This window comes from Miscanthus floridulus, chromosome 7, assembly GCF_019320115.1.
Source record: "Miscanthus floridulus cultivar M001 chromosome 7, ASM1932011v1, whole genome shotgun sequence".
Taxonomy (NCBI): domain Eukaryota; kingdom Viridiplantae; phylum Streptophyta; class Magnoliopsida; order Poales; family Poaceae; genus Miscanthus; species Miscanthus floridulus.
In genome coordinates, this window is record NC_089586.1 from 91,225,725 (window position 1) to 91,240,233 (window position 14,509).

Here is a 14,509-nt window from a genome sequence, read left to right on the forward strand (position 1 = left end):
TTACGGTTTTATTTTGTGCAAAAACAAAGATCATTCCTTAATAACTCTCAACCTAGTGAATAATATAGTGCGGCTACATTACATTATCCATATATTGAAGTTTTGATACATGTTGTACATGTAGCATTTCTCTAAGAATATGGTACTTGATAAGATTTATGGCAATTAGCAGCAGTTGATCAGTTACTATCACTTTCGCAACCACTATGCGAAGACAAAGTGATCTAGTTTTCCAACGGAAGAACGAGAGATAAAACTTCCACCTACTTCTCTTTCCTTTACGAGGAACTTGCAAATAAAATCATCAATAAACCTTTAATGTATTTTTGAAAATGTATTACTGTATATGTAGTTTTCTTGGTATGCAGGCATTTTATAATATTAAACACTTCACACCTTGTCACCTTGATGACGCTGTTTGACATGATTTCAAGAGATGCAAACAACGGGTGGACGAAACGCAGAGTACACAGGAGACTTTTTTTTTCCTGATACCAATCGATAAGAGAAGTATTGGTTCTTTTTCTGCAGCGTCGGACAGCCGGTGACCCGGTGCCGCAGCTACGTCAGATGTGCCGGCCTGACGGCCGCCTGATCATGTTGTTCCGTTCAGAATTCCTTCATCTTTCTATATACAATCCCCTTCACTAACCTCTCTTTTCTTTGGGACTATAATCAATGGCACGTGGCACGTGGTATGGGAGGGATCTCACGTATATTCGTTCGGTTCGTTTGGGTTGGTTTCGCTTATAAGCCATAACTGAAAGTACTAGCTGATTTAGTATGAGAAAAAAATATTATTCGTTGGCTAATAAGCTATGACTTATAAGCTAGATACGAGCTAGCGAACACTGATCGCCTTGGAAGCTATCGTTGGCCCTTCACACTCTCAAGCTTTTTGTTGTGTTTATTTTCAGTCCCATCAGTTAGCGCGTTTTTTTAGGATACAATTTGTTGTGGCTTTGAAAACATTTGGATCGGACCACTGGTGGTTATCCGTGCCTTTCGTATTGTTCACTCAACTTTATTTACCCCTTCAAAACTTTTCTTTTTTTGTTTACCGATGTTTATAGAGTTGTTAAGTCATTGCAGGTCTTTTGCCTATTTCCAAACAAATGTTCCATTATCAGTAAAAAAATATTCCGTTTGTTAGTTTAAGGGCCTATTCGGTGTGGACCGTATTAAGGCTCATTTAGTGTGGGCTGTATGGCTGCTGCGGCTTCGGCTTCTTCACTCTGCAAGAGGCTTTTTACTGGGAAAAAAAAACTCCAATACCGCCACAGTATTTCTGAAGCTGTCCAAACAGATAGGTTAAGAAGTCACGTTGCGGACCATCAATAGCGATTGCGCTGCGCGCGGGGGTTAATATCACTAACTCAATACATAGGCCCTACACTACTGCAGTTTTCTTTTTTTGAAAGGAGATGCTTTTAAGAAAGCAATAAGGGTTTTACATACTGGTACCAGTTTTCAAAGACAGAACAGTAAGGAAAAAAAAACTGCACCCTTCACGGTCTAAGCGACAGAACACTACCCACTATCTATTACATGAAAAGCAACATCAGAGCTGATAGCTTGCTGACGAGCACGCTTGCTGTTCCACTCTCCATGCGTGACACCATCTTCAGAAGCTGAATCTTCTCTGCGTCTTTAAGCAAATCCCCCCACATCTGCAGCGAATTGGTAGAAGTGTCAATGACAACATCAGGATCAGACGGGGGAAAGCTCTCTGTATTGCCATCTTATTTCTGTTTTTCCAAACTGCCCAAGCAAAACTTGCAAAGAAATAAGAACGAGCCTCTGCGGAACTCCCAGCCTCCTTGGCAACCAATTAGAGAAGAAATCACAAACAGATCGAAGTTGCTGATTTTGGTCAGGCCGAGATCGATGTCTAGCCGAGAAGGTTAAACTTTATTAAGTTTGACTAGATTTGTAAAAAATATTAATAACATTTGTATCTCAACAAAGTTTATTATGAAAATAGATTTAATGATCTACCTAATGATACAAATTATGTACTATAAATATTAATATTTTTTTGAAACAAATAAATATTAATATTTGCTTGTATATATTTGGTCAAAGTTAAAAAGGTTTGACTCCTCGGGAAGCGAGAATGACACCTATTTTGGGACGAATGGGTATTTTCTTTCGACGTGGCTAGCGCCCGGACGCCCACGCCCACGCCACCTGCTGCGCCTACCCCGCCTACTGCGGCTACGCATGCTGCCCGCCTGCTGCTACGTGGCTAGCATTTGACACAAAATCCACTGTCCATCCGGCTCTAACCCCACGTTAATTGAACTGTTAATAATTAATCGAGCGGCTAAGCTTCTCCCGCGACCGAGGGGGGAGAGCGAAGCGGCAAGGAGGCCCGTGGCTGGCTGCACGACGCGGAGAGGCACACACGGCCATCGACATAGCCGCGTAGGATGAGTCTCCCAGCAGCAAAAATTTGGAGGTGGGGTGGGGGGCGGGACGGAGATCGAGCTTGTGACCATAAAGTCGATGATTAGAACTGAAAAAACAAAATATTTACTGCAACACGAATTATGTTCTTGTGCAACAAATTAGAACCTCAACTGCAATAATATAAGACTTGGCAACATTTGAGATGCAATACTCACATGCTAGTTAGTCTCCTGCAACAGTAGAAAAACTCCTCCCGCAACAAGCCACCTTCAAGTCAAAAGTTAAGTTCAATATTCACGAAGAGCATGTGTAACGTACCACTGAAACAAATAAAAAAATATTGGTGCAACAAACAGAAAGAACTCTTGTAACATCTCACAATGAAACAAATGTTGCACGGATAAAAATGATGCAACATCTAAATAGTTACAACATCACAATATAACAGCCGCAACATCACGAAATAGCAAATGTCACACATCATAGTACAAAACTGAAAAAAAATCAAAACTGCAACATCACAAATGACCAATCGACATTGAAAAATCTCATATTGCAACATATAGAAAAATCTATAGATGTACCAGTGGAGAGGGCGTGAGAAGCATGTCCTTCTTAAAGATGCGATGCACAAGGGAGTCTCCATGAGTCACCCTTGCATTCAGCTTTCCTGGAGATGCATTGTTGGCCGCCAGGGGAGAAGAATAAGGTTAACAACCTGACCTGGTGCCGACTGCTGAGCCATAGTGGCTCCCATGACGCAACGCCAGAGGTCCGGGTTGCGAATTCATGGGGTGTCCAGTGACGGTGAGGCTGAGGGCGTGTGTTGTTGAAGCTCCTGCAAGCTAATTTTGTCGATCTCCACTAGCCATAGCCAATCGATGACGGATAGCATGAGGAAGGTGTGGACATCATGGTGCAGAGCTCCAAGATCGGATGAGAATGTGAAGTAGAAGAAAGAAGAACACGTGGGCCTCCTGTAGAGCCGTTTGACGATTTGTGCTGGCATCGGACGCATGAACCGCAGCATTACCGATTTTCTTTGGAACGGAGGGACTAATCAACAAAGCCTGGCAGCTTGTGCTCTGCTCTTTTTAGGACTCCTTTGAATTTATGAATAATTTCTACAAAATTCCCTGTGTTTCAGTGGGCCCTTTAACTTCGTATGTTTATCCTAACCCTTGATAGGGCTAGCACAGAGGAAAAGACTCTTTAAGTTTGTATATTTGTTAACCTGACTGACCATTGATCATAGGACTAGCACATGGGCAAGATCGCAAAATGGGCCTTAACATGGCCTTACAGCAAAATTATAGAACTGGACCTGGATTTTGGCAGTGACTGAAGTGGACAATAAACCAAGGAGTGCCTCTGAAGGCCCAATAAGTACCGTTGAATCAATTACTCAGCCTGTCACGATGCTGCACTCCTGTATCTGTATCTGCAGTCCAGCACATGTGCAAACTGATAAGTTCGACGGACTCAACGTCGTTGCAGCAACGGCGGCGGTCAAGCAAAGGCAAGTTTTGACAGTGGCAGCTGAAGTGCAAGTGTGTGGTGGGTGAGAGGACAATGCAAAATGAACCTGTTCTTAAACCCGTGTAATAAGGCCCCAAGCCCTCAACCAGCCGAGCATCCAACTCAACCTTCACGGTTCTCATAGCATTGCAGATTGCACTCACTGACCCAAAGATCAAAAAGGTGTTGTGCGCTCCGGACGAACACAGGTAGGCCTTCCTGACTTGTACACTCTTCCTTTGATCCGTCGTCCCTGTCTCTCTTAGCTTTTCTCCTGGTTGAAATTCTTCGTGTTAGTGGTTGTCGATGTTCATTAGTAAAGCAATTATGCTATAAAATATGCCTTGCAGATATATATGATAAGGGTGTTATCCAAGCCAAATGGCAAAACTGGGCAATATACTGTTACCATTGCTGCTGTTGTGTTTGGGAGTTGGCAACACCTGTTGCTCCACAATCCATAGCAACAGAACAGATATGCTCTCATTGCTAGAGTTCAAGAAGGGCATCACCAACGATCCACATAGAGCCTTGGGTCCTGTTCGCTTATGCTGAAATTTGGTTTACGCTAATGCTTATGCTGAAATATTGTGAGAGGAAAAGACCGTTCCATGGTTGAAAAGTAGCTCAAGCGAACAGGGCCTTGAGCAATTGGAACACCACCAGCAGCATCCACTTCTGCCATTGGCATGGTGTGAACTGCAGCTCCACGCGACCATATCACGTCACGGGGCTCAACCTCATCGGCGAGAGCTTGGTTGGCCAAATCAGCTCCTCTCTTGGAAACCTGACCTTCCTTAATACACTTGATCTTGGCAACAATAGCTTCCGTGGCTCCATACCTCTTCTTAACAAGCTCCAAAACCCGAACAAACTTTCTCTGTGGGGAAACCTTTTAGAGGGCGTTATTCCCGTTGGGCTTACAAACTGTTCCAACTTAGTCGGCCTAGATCTCTCTGAAAACAACCTCGTGGGTTATATTCCTTCTAACATAGGCTTTCTGATAAGGCTCAAAAAGATCTTCCTTTACGGTAATTATCTCACCGGAGTCATCCCTCCAACCTTGGGAAAGATATACACATTAGAGGAAGTTAATCTTTCAGACAATCAACTAAACGAAAGCATTCCTAATGAGGTTTGGCAAATGCCAAACATAGTAGAGTTGATTCTAGGACAAAATAACCTATCAGGTGGAATTCCAGACACTCTGTCTAACTTATCTTCTCTTATGGTATTATCCTTGACCACCAATATGCTAGGCAGCGCGTTGCCATCAAACATAGGTGATGCCCTCCCTAATCTGCATGAACTCTACTTAGGAGGGAACAATTTTGTGGGTCGAATTCCAACTTCCCTAGGTAATCCTTCAAGTCTAGAAACCATAGACCTATCAGTTAACTATTTCACTGGCAAAATCCCAAGCTCTTTTGGAAACCTATCGCAGTTGCAGATTCTAAACCTTGAGGTAAACATGCTTGAAGCAAGGGGTGAAGGCTGGCAATTCTTTGGTGCCCTGGCAAACTGTCACGCTCTTAATACACTTTCAGTGACTCATAATCTTCTACACGGACCTATACCAAATTCGATTGCTAATCTATCCACCTCTCTTCAATATCTACTGATGGGTTGGAACAACCTATCTGAAATAGTTCCCCCAACTATTGAGAAACCTAGTGGCTTAAATCAAACTATCACTAGTAAACAACAATCTTACTGGTACCATTGAGGAATGGGTCGGAAAGATGATAAATCTACAACTTTTAAGACTACAATCGAACAACTTCACAGGGAAAATTCCACCATCAATTGGTAATCTTACACGGTTGGTACAGTTCTCTGTAGCCGAAAATAATTTCTCCGGCTCTGTACCATCTAACTTGGGAAACCTTAAACCAATGTTGATGCGGAACCTAAGCTATAATAATTTCCAAGGGAACATCCCTGTTGAGTTTGGTAACTTCGGACAATTCACCACTCTAGATATTTCATCCAACAGATTAAATGGGGAAATTCCTAAAAGTATGGGGCAATTTCAACAGATATATACCATTCGATTGGACCGAAATGTTCTAACAGGAAACATTCCAATTACCTTTAGCAATCTAAAGAGCTTGAGCATGCTCAACCTTTCGCATAACAATTTGTCAGGCCCCATCCCAGATTGGGGCCGTTCGCTGGTCTGGTTCAGACCAACCAGCCGGCTGCTGCTCCTCTCAAGTTACTGTTCACCAAACCAGCCAAACAGTGTTTTTCTCTCACAACAAACCAGCCGGAACAGTGTTTTTCAGCCAAGTTTCAGACCAGCGAACGGGGCCATTGTCTGAAAGATTTAGAGTCTCTCACTGAACTAGACTTATCTTTCAACAATTTCCAAGGAGAAATACCAAGAAATGGTGTATTCTATAATGCGACAATTGTTTCACTCAATGGTAACCTAGGACTGTGTGGAGGTGCCATGGATTTTCATGAGCCTTCATGCAATGTCATTTATCCAAGAAAAGCAAGAATCATAAACTATATGGTCAAAATATTGATCCCAATATTTGGCTTCATGTCACTTATTATATTGATTTTCACCATAATTCATGGGAAGAAGACATCAAGAAGACCATACTTATTGCCGCTTTCTTTCGGCAAGAAATTTCCTAGAGTTGCTTACAAGGATCTAGCTCAAGCCACAGGGAACTTCTCAAAGTCCAACCTTATTGGAAGGGGAAGTTATAGTTTAGTATACAAAGGGAAGTTAACTCCAGCTAAAATCCAAGTTGCTATTAAGGTATTTGACCTTGGGACAAGATTTGTAGACAAAAGTTTTGTTACCGAATGTGAGGCTTTGAGAACCATTCGGCATCGAAACCTTCTTCCTATACTAACTGCATGTTCAAGTATAGACAATAACGGTAATGATTTCAAAGCCTTAATTTATGAGTTCATGCCGAATGGGAATTTGGATACATGGTTGCATCAGAAACGTGGTCGTGTAGCTCTGAAGATTTTGGACTTAATAAGCATATGCGTTGACATAGCCGACGCATTGGCTTATTTACACCATGATTGTGGAAGGCCTATTGTCCACTATGATTTGAAACCAACTAATATCTTTTCTTGATGATGACATGAATGCTCATTTGGGAGACTTCAGGATTGCAAGTCTCGTTGTTGGTTCTAGGTCAATAGCAGTTGGACAATCATCAAGTTATAGTAGCTCACTTGCTATGACAGGAACTATAGGGTATATCGCTCAAGGTACAGATAAGAAATGTTGCCATACCCTCTTATATATACGTTTGTATAAAGCAATCTTAATTGTTTTTTCCTTATGTTTTTGTAGAGTATGCTCAAACTGTTTATGCATCAACATGTGGGGATGTTTATAGTTTTGGAATAGTACTTCTAGAGATGATTATAGGCAGAAGGCCAACTGATTCTATCTTTGGGGATGAACTCAGCATTGTTAGCTATGCAGAGAGGAACTTTCCAGATCAGGTGCTACATATCATTGATGCTCATATCCATGAAGAATGCAAGGGCTATAATAAAGCAATAGTAGCAACCGAAAATGAGGCCTATCGATGTGTGCCATCCCTCATGCAAGTTGCCCTTGCTTGCACGCTTCCACTACCAAGAGAAAGAATGAGCATGAGAGAGGTAGCCATTAACTTGCATGCAATCAGAAAGTCATATGTCGCAGCGATTAAATGAGACAATCCATTTGCTTCTGTGGATTTTGTGTAATTAGATCAGACTGTCTTTGAATGTAATTAGCATAACGATGGCAAATCAGGCATGAGTAGTGTGCTGAAATTGATGAACTACCCTGCTACAAAATTATATGTGCTGCTGTAGAGACAAGTTGTGTATACTCCAAGGCTACCAGTTCATATCAAGATTTGATTTTTGAACATTTGAAAAATTGGTTTGGTTAAGCATCAATTAGTCATTTTCGTCGAGTGTCACAAATCGCTTTGATGGATACGGAGTAGTATCTTGATTGACCACGCTCGACTCTGTTCATGTTGATCGGGTCAGGAAGCTTGTCTCAAAAAATAGAAAGAAAACAGTGCACCGAAACATCGAATATCGACTTGCAACCGTCTCGCTAAGAGCCAAAGGATCAACTTACAGCGATCTCTATTCTCGAGTATTGATTCTTGATAAGAGTCTCTAGTGACACTGGCCTTATCCATCTAGCTCTAGCAGAAAAAAAAAATATGGAAACCGTATGCAGCGTGGAGCTGTGCATACATGCGTCGTTACTTGACGCGTGTCTCTGCTCCGCGCCTGGACGTCGTAGGCTGGGCTCGGCTGTAAGCACGGCTCCGCTACATCTCCAGCAGCTAAATCAGCGATCTAGACTTCTTTTCATCGACACGCGTCCTCCATCCGAGAGAGGTTTTCACGGAGACTCGATGCATATAGTTTTCATGTAATTTTTTTCCGCTCTAGCCACAGGGCTGCACACCTGGTCATTCACTTTCTTTTTGTTTGATGCAATGGTCATTCACTTTCGGTATCAACGAACCACGAGCCTAGGCGCAGACGGGGGCGCCTATAGGCCGACCGGGTCGGCAGCAAGTCGTGCGCCGACCATAATCATTAAGGGCCCGTTCGTTTCGAGCGGAACGGGAGCGTTGGAACCGATCGGGCCGGAAGGCACCTGTATTTTATATTTGTCAGGAAACGTTCTTACTGGAAATTAGCCTAAACGAACGGGCCCTAAGTCTTCTGCCGCAGCGTTCCCGCAGCGCGTCATGGGCCGTTTTGATTTTGCACGTCGTGGGCCGTTAAGGACTGTTTGAGTTTTCTTGTAGTGTATAATGGTCCAAATCGTCTGCCTTTTTTTTTCCTGGTTGTGTGGCTGCACGCTGCGGGTGCTGCTGTGTGTTATGGGGTGTTTGGTCTTTAGTCGCTCATAAAATTTATGTCACATTGAATGTTTAGATATTAATAAAGAGTATTAAATATAGATTAATTACAAAACCAATTACATAGATGGAGGCTAATTTGCGAGATGATTTTTTATGCCTAATTAATCTGTCATTAGCACATGTTTACTGTACCACCACGTTGTCAAATCATAGACTAATTAAGGTTAAAAGATTCATCTCATAAATTAGTCGTAAGTTGTGTAATTAGTTTCGTAATTAGTCTATATTTAATACTCCATGCATGTGTCTAAACATTTGATGTGACAGAAATTTTAGGAGGACATGTAGAAACCAAACACCCTCTTAGGCTCCGTTCGGCTCGCTGAATCTTGGCTGAAACTGACTAAAAAATATTGTTCTGGCTGAATTATTGTGAGTGATGTTCTGTTATACTGCTGCTGTCCCCTCATAAAAAAAATTGTTATACTGCTGCTGCAGCCGCTAGAGGAAGGGAGCCGACCGGACTGAATGTATAGACTGTTTTTGCCGTAAAGTATACGGAAATAATGTTTGTGCAGATCTTTTTTCTGGGCTCTTTCGTATAAAATGACCAGTCGGTACGCCAGTAAAAGTTCGTACGTACACTGACCAGTAAAAGCGGGACGACCTCTCCACATGCATATATGCCTACAAAAAGCGTGCCAAGCATTTGTCTCAGTCAAGTTTTAAAAATATTTAGTTGGTAAACCAAGTATCGAAGCTAAATTTTGACCCATCATTATGTTTATTATTACAATAAATCCATCAATCGAGACCCCATGTAGATATATTTATATGAAAAATTATTAATGAACATTTATCTCGTGAAGATAGAGTATTTTTTAAAAGTACACGAAATGTTATAGGTCTAAGATAAGGTGTTCCACACTCATAAAATAAATGTCCTAAATTAAAAAAAACCAATATTTCATATTTTAGATAAAAAAAGACATTCTAGGTTCATAAGGAGGTATTATAATATCTGTGAAATATAAAAATAAAAAACAAAAGGTATAAAATATAAATAAATAAATGACATAAATAGAATAATTAATAAAAGATGGAGCAAAGCATAAGGGAAAAACCACATAATAGGAAAAAAATTAAAGAACATCACAAATGCACAAATTATTTCTCCAAATATTTTGGTATGTGAAAGTAAAAAGTAATTTAAATATAAAATGATAATAAAATAAAAAGAGAAGAAAAGATTAGTAAAAGTAAAAAGAAAATAAAATAAAAAAGAAAATAGAAATAATAAGAACATCACAAAATACATTATAGAACACCACATGTATACTACATGAATATCATAAAAATACATCATAGAACATCACATGTATATTACATGAACATCATAAACCTGATCATCATGTGTAATGAAAAAAAATAAAAATCACTAATCATATAGAAAATAATATAACAATAATCTACAATATACCTAATAAATAGTATGAGAATGGTCTTATTATGCTATAGAAGAAATCGTTTAAGTGAATATCACCACAAGATCATAAAAGTTCTGCCTTCATACACAAATGTTCTAAGTTCACGACAACAATATTTTAGATGTAGGAAAAAAATTCTAGGTGCATATGAATGGTAGGAAACAATGAAAAAAATATGAAATGGACAGAAAAAGTTAAATACATAAATGAATGAACAAAGAACATGAATGAAAAGTGATAAAAAGATAGAATAAAGCATAATGGAAAACAAGAAATAAAAAACCACGTAACAGAATTTTTTAAAAAAATATCATATGGATACTATATGAGCAACCTATATAGAACATCTCATGGGTATTTTATGAATACTCAAAAATAATTATAGCATATCCTACTTATACTACGTGAAAATCATATATAGAACATCATACATAGAAAACAAAAAAATAAAAAAAATAACTAGAATAAAATTAAAAAGAAAAACAAAACAAAATGAAAGTAAGAAAATATACTAAATACATAGAAGGAAAGATAAAGGAAAAAGAAATAGATGGAAAGAAAGAAAACAAAAAGAACTAAACATGGAAAGAAAAAATGAAATAAAGAAAATCATTAATTACCAAAAAAAGTAAAAGAAAACACCACAAAGAAAGGAAAGAGAAAAAAGAAATAGAAAAAGGAAGAAAAAAAAAAGAAAAACTCGCCTACGTGGAAGCAGGCGCGGCGACCGGCGGGTTCGACCCCTCTCCAACCAATCTCCAGCGAGGTAAGCTGATTTCTCGGGGGGGAAAAGTAGGAGATAGGATTTGAGAGTGCGTGGTGCGTCGATTGACCGGTGAGTTTTTCTCCAATCTATTCTTCCTAGCTCCGCGTCACCTTCTATTGTTTCCTCTGTTTTGCGGTTCGCTCCCTCTGCCATGCCTGATCCCGGAGAGGGTGAGATGATGGTGGAGAAGGGATTTCGTAGATGTTTGCTATGCGGGGTGATTGCGCTGTTGTTTTGTGAGGTCGATAATGCTTTCCTCTGTGCGGATTGTGACATAGTTGTTCATGGGGCGAACGCTGTGGCTCAATGACATAAACGCACAAGGATTCAAACATCTATGTTACATTCTAGGATGAACACATGGAGTGTTCAGACCAGGAATCTCTCGGATTCGATCTCTCATGGTGGAGAGCAGCCTCTGGAGGCCATTGGTGTAGGATGGGGTGCCCTGGCGATTCGGGACGATCCCTGCACACTACTTCCCAATGGTTCCATGACAAGGGGTGAGCAAAATCATGGTGAACAGCTTGAGCTTCCTGGAGAAGAATGGCCTAATCTAGAAAAGGTTACTGAATCAGTTCGCTCAATGCCCATGGATGGGAATCACAAGAGTAGGAATCTCAACTAACCAATTTCATCCTGGGAAGTGGCCAATCAGCAAAGACAGCGGATCAAATTGGGTGCTGAACTCAAACAACACCTTTTTAGCTTTCCAAATCAACAATCTGAGAAAGAGCTCAATGAGTTAGATGAGGCAAGTAGGAGATTGGAGGAGGCAATGGGGAGACTGGGAGAGTTAGCCAAGTTCGATGGGGGTAGTGCAAGGGCTGATGAGATTGGTCAGGAGAAACAGATTGAAGACGGTCCTGAATCTGATAGGCCAATGGGCTTTTCTCATGCCAATATGTACAGCCACTCCTACAAGCCCATTGGGCCACGTTGGGTATGGATATCCCAGGCCAGTGCTTTACGGGGTATAGGTTATCCTACTTCTAAAGCAGAAGTGCAGAGATTTGGGTATCTGGCTCGAAGAGTTAAGCGCATAGGTCCTCCACCGCCGCTCTCGCAATTCTTCGCAGAGGTTGTCAAGGCCGACAAGATGGCGTGGAGAGAGCAGGAGCAGCGGTCGTGGAAGCGGTGCTCGGATGAGTGGATGGATGAAGACGACTTGCTGGGCGGAGAGCTTCACCACGAGCAGGATCTGCGTCAGAAGCTTCAGCGAGGTGCTAATGGGGAAGGTAATAGCCGTCAACACTGGGGGGCATGGATCTGCTAGAGGGGGTTACAATGATCGTGATTATGATAGAGGTGCTAGAGGATACAGAGGATCTGAAGGAAATCTTCAAGGGGTAGAGGTTATGGTAAAGGTCAACCTGTTACCGAAGACCTAGATTTTGGGAGACGCAACTTTGGGAAGGAAGGGGGCAAGGGAGCTCCATCTTTCAGAGGAGGTATATATCCGAGGGGCAAGGAGCCCAGGGGAATTGGAGACCTAAGGAGCCTGGTAGAGATAAGAACTTATCACAAATTGAAGGAAAACCTCTAGATATCAAATGTTTTCGCTGTCTGGAGTTGGGTCATCATCAATCAGATTGCACTATGGAGCCAGTATGTTACAAGTGCAAAGGCAAGGGACATATGGCTGTTGACTGTGAGCAGACAAAACGAAAAATTAATCTATTTGGTTTTGGAATTCCAGCCTAAGTTTTTTACTCCATGGAAATATTAGAAACACAAGTTAAACATAACCAAGGAGTAGGTCTGGTCACAGTGTAGGAAGGAGAAGCTGATGAGGAAAAGTTGAATGAGAAACTTAGGTTGGTTGTTAATGAGAAATGGAACTTTCAAGCTAAGAAGATTGCTGGCCAAGAATACCTGGTGGTTTTTCCAGATAAGGGTACTCTGGAAACTCTCTCTAGAGTTGGCAGTTTTGAGCTTTCTATACATAAGCTGAAAGTCAAGATCACCAAATCTTCTGTAGACCCAGCTACTTCTTCTGTGCTACAAACCTGCTGGGTGAGGATCAGTAATATTCCAGACTATGCCAGAGATGAGGTTGTGGCAAAAGCACTTGCTTCACTAGTGGGACAACCAGTGGCAGTGGATGAATTAAGTCTGGTCAGAGCTAAACCAGTAAGGGTTAAGGTCAACTGCAGAAACCCATCTGCAATCAGATGCTCAATTGAGATATTCTTTAACAAAGTAGGTCATGAGGTCAAATTTGTGGCTGAAGGAATTGCTGGAGACAAGATGCTGCCCAAGGGAGGGCCCTCTGGATCAGGTAAAGATAATGACAAATCTGGTAGAAGGGATCAGTGGGGGAAAGGTGACCAAACTAGAAAGAAGAGAAATGACAAATTTGATAGATTTGGGAAATTGGACAGAGAACAAGAGTCCAGTCATGGTGACAGTCAGGAAGCCTTGGAAGATAATGGCCAGGATGGGAATCCAGATGGAAAGCAGACTATGCCCATCGCGGCATACCATCCTAGCATAGGCGTTTTACAGTTAATGCCGAATGAGGTGAACACCATGGGTGGTGATTCATTCATTTGGGATCCTACTGCCTATATGCTACAGTCAAATGAAAAATCCAAATGATATTATTTAAGGAAGCAACAAACAGTGAGGAGCTTATGGAGGTGCAGGATGTGGAAAATTGCAAGGAGGAGGGAGGCCAGGTTTTTAAAAACATACCTGAGGATAAGATAGTCCACGGTAGGAAGTAGGATGGGTCCCTATCTTATGGACAAGAACAAGTGGGCACGTTTGTCCTTGCCTAATGAAACAGAGATTGAGTCATAGACAGAAAATATGTCCCAGGTTTGCCATGTGCAGGAAGGTTCTCAGGATACTACTTGGGAGCAATATGTTCCACCAGGATGTGTGTGTGTGTGTGTGAGCAGGCAATCTAATCTCAGAAGTGATGAAAGATGTTTCTAAAATGGAGGAGGAGAGTCTCACACAGGTTGCAGAAGAGATGCTCACACAGGAATTAGAGAATATGGATGATATGTCTGCACAAAGCTTAGACGAATTATCAGAAGATATCTTGCAGCAGCCCTAGGTTAGTTCAACTAAAAAGAAGAAGGACAAGAAGAAGGGTGGTGTCAAGATTGCTATGGCTACAAGAGCCAGTAGCAGAATTCCAAAGGATGGAAGGACTGTGCTGGAGAAGGCCACTCAACATGTTCAACAAAAGAATGATACTTCTAAAGGTACCCATATTTCTAACCAATTTCTCATTCTGAATAACCTTGAAAATGATTATATCTGTGATGTAGCTTACAACAACAACAACAACAACAACAACAAAGCCTTTAAGTCCCAAACAAGTTGGGGTAGGCTAAAGTTGAAACCCAACAGAAACAATCAAGGTTCAGGCACGTGAATAGCTGTCTTCCAAGCATTCCTATCTAAGGCTAAGTCTTTGGGTATATTCCATCCTTTCAGTCTCC

General features: G+C 41.3%; 1 pseudogene; it reads left to right on the forward strand.

Annotated features, from left to right (window-relative positions):
* The first annotated feature begins 4,311 nt into the window (after nucleotides 1-4,311).
* On the forward strand, nucleotides 4,312-7,632 carry LOC136465839 (receptor kinase-like protein Xa21; annotated as a pseudogene).
* The last annotated feature ends 6,877 nt before the right edge of the window (nucleotides 7,633-14,509 follow it).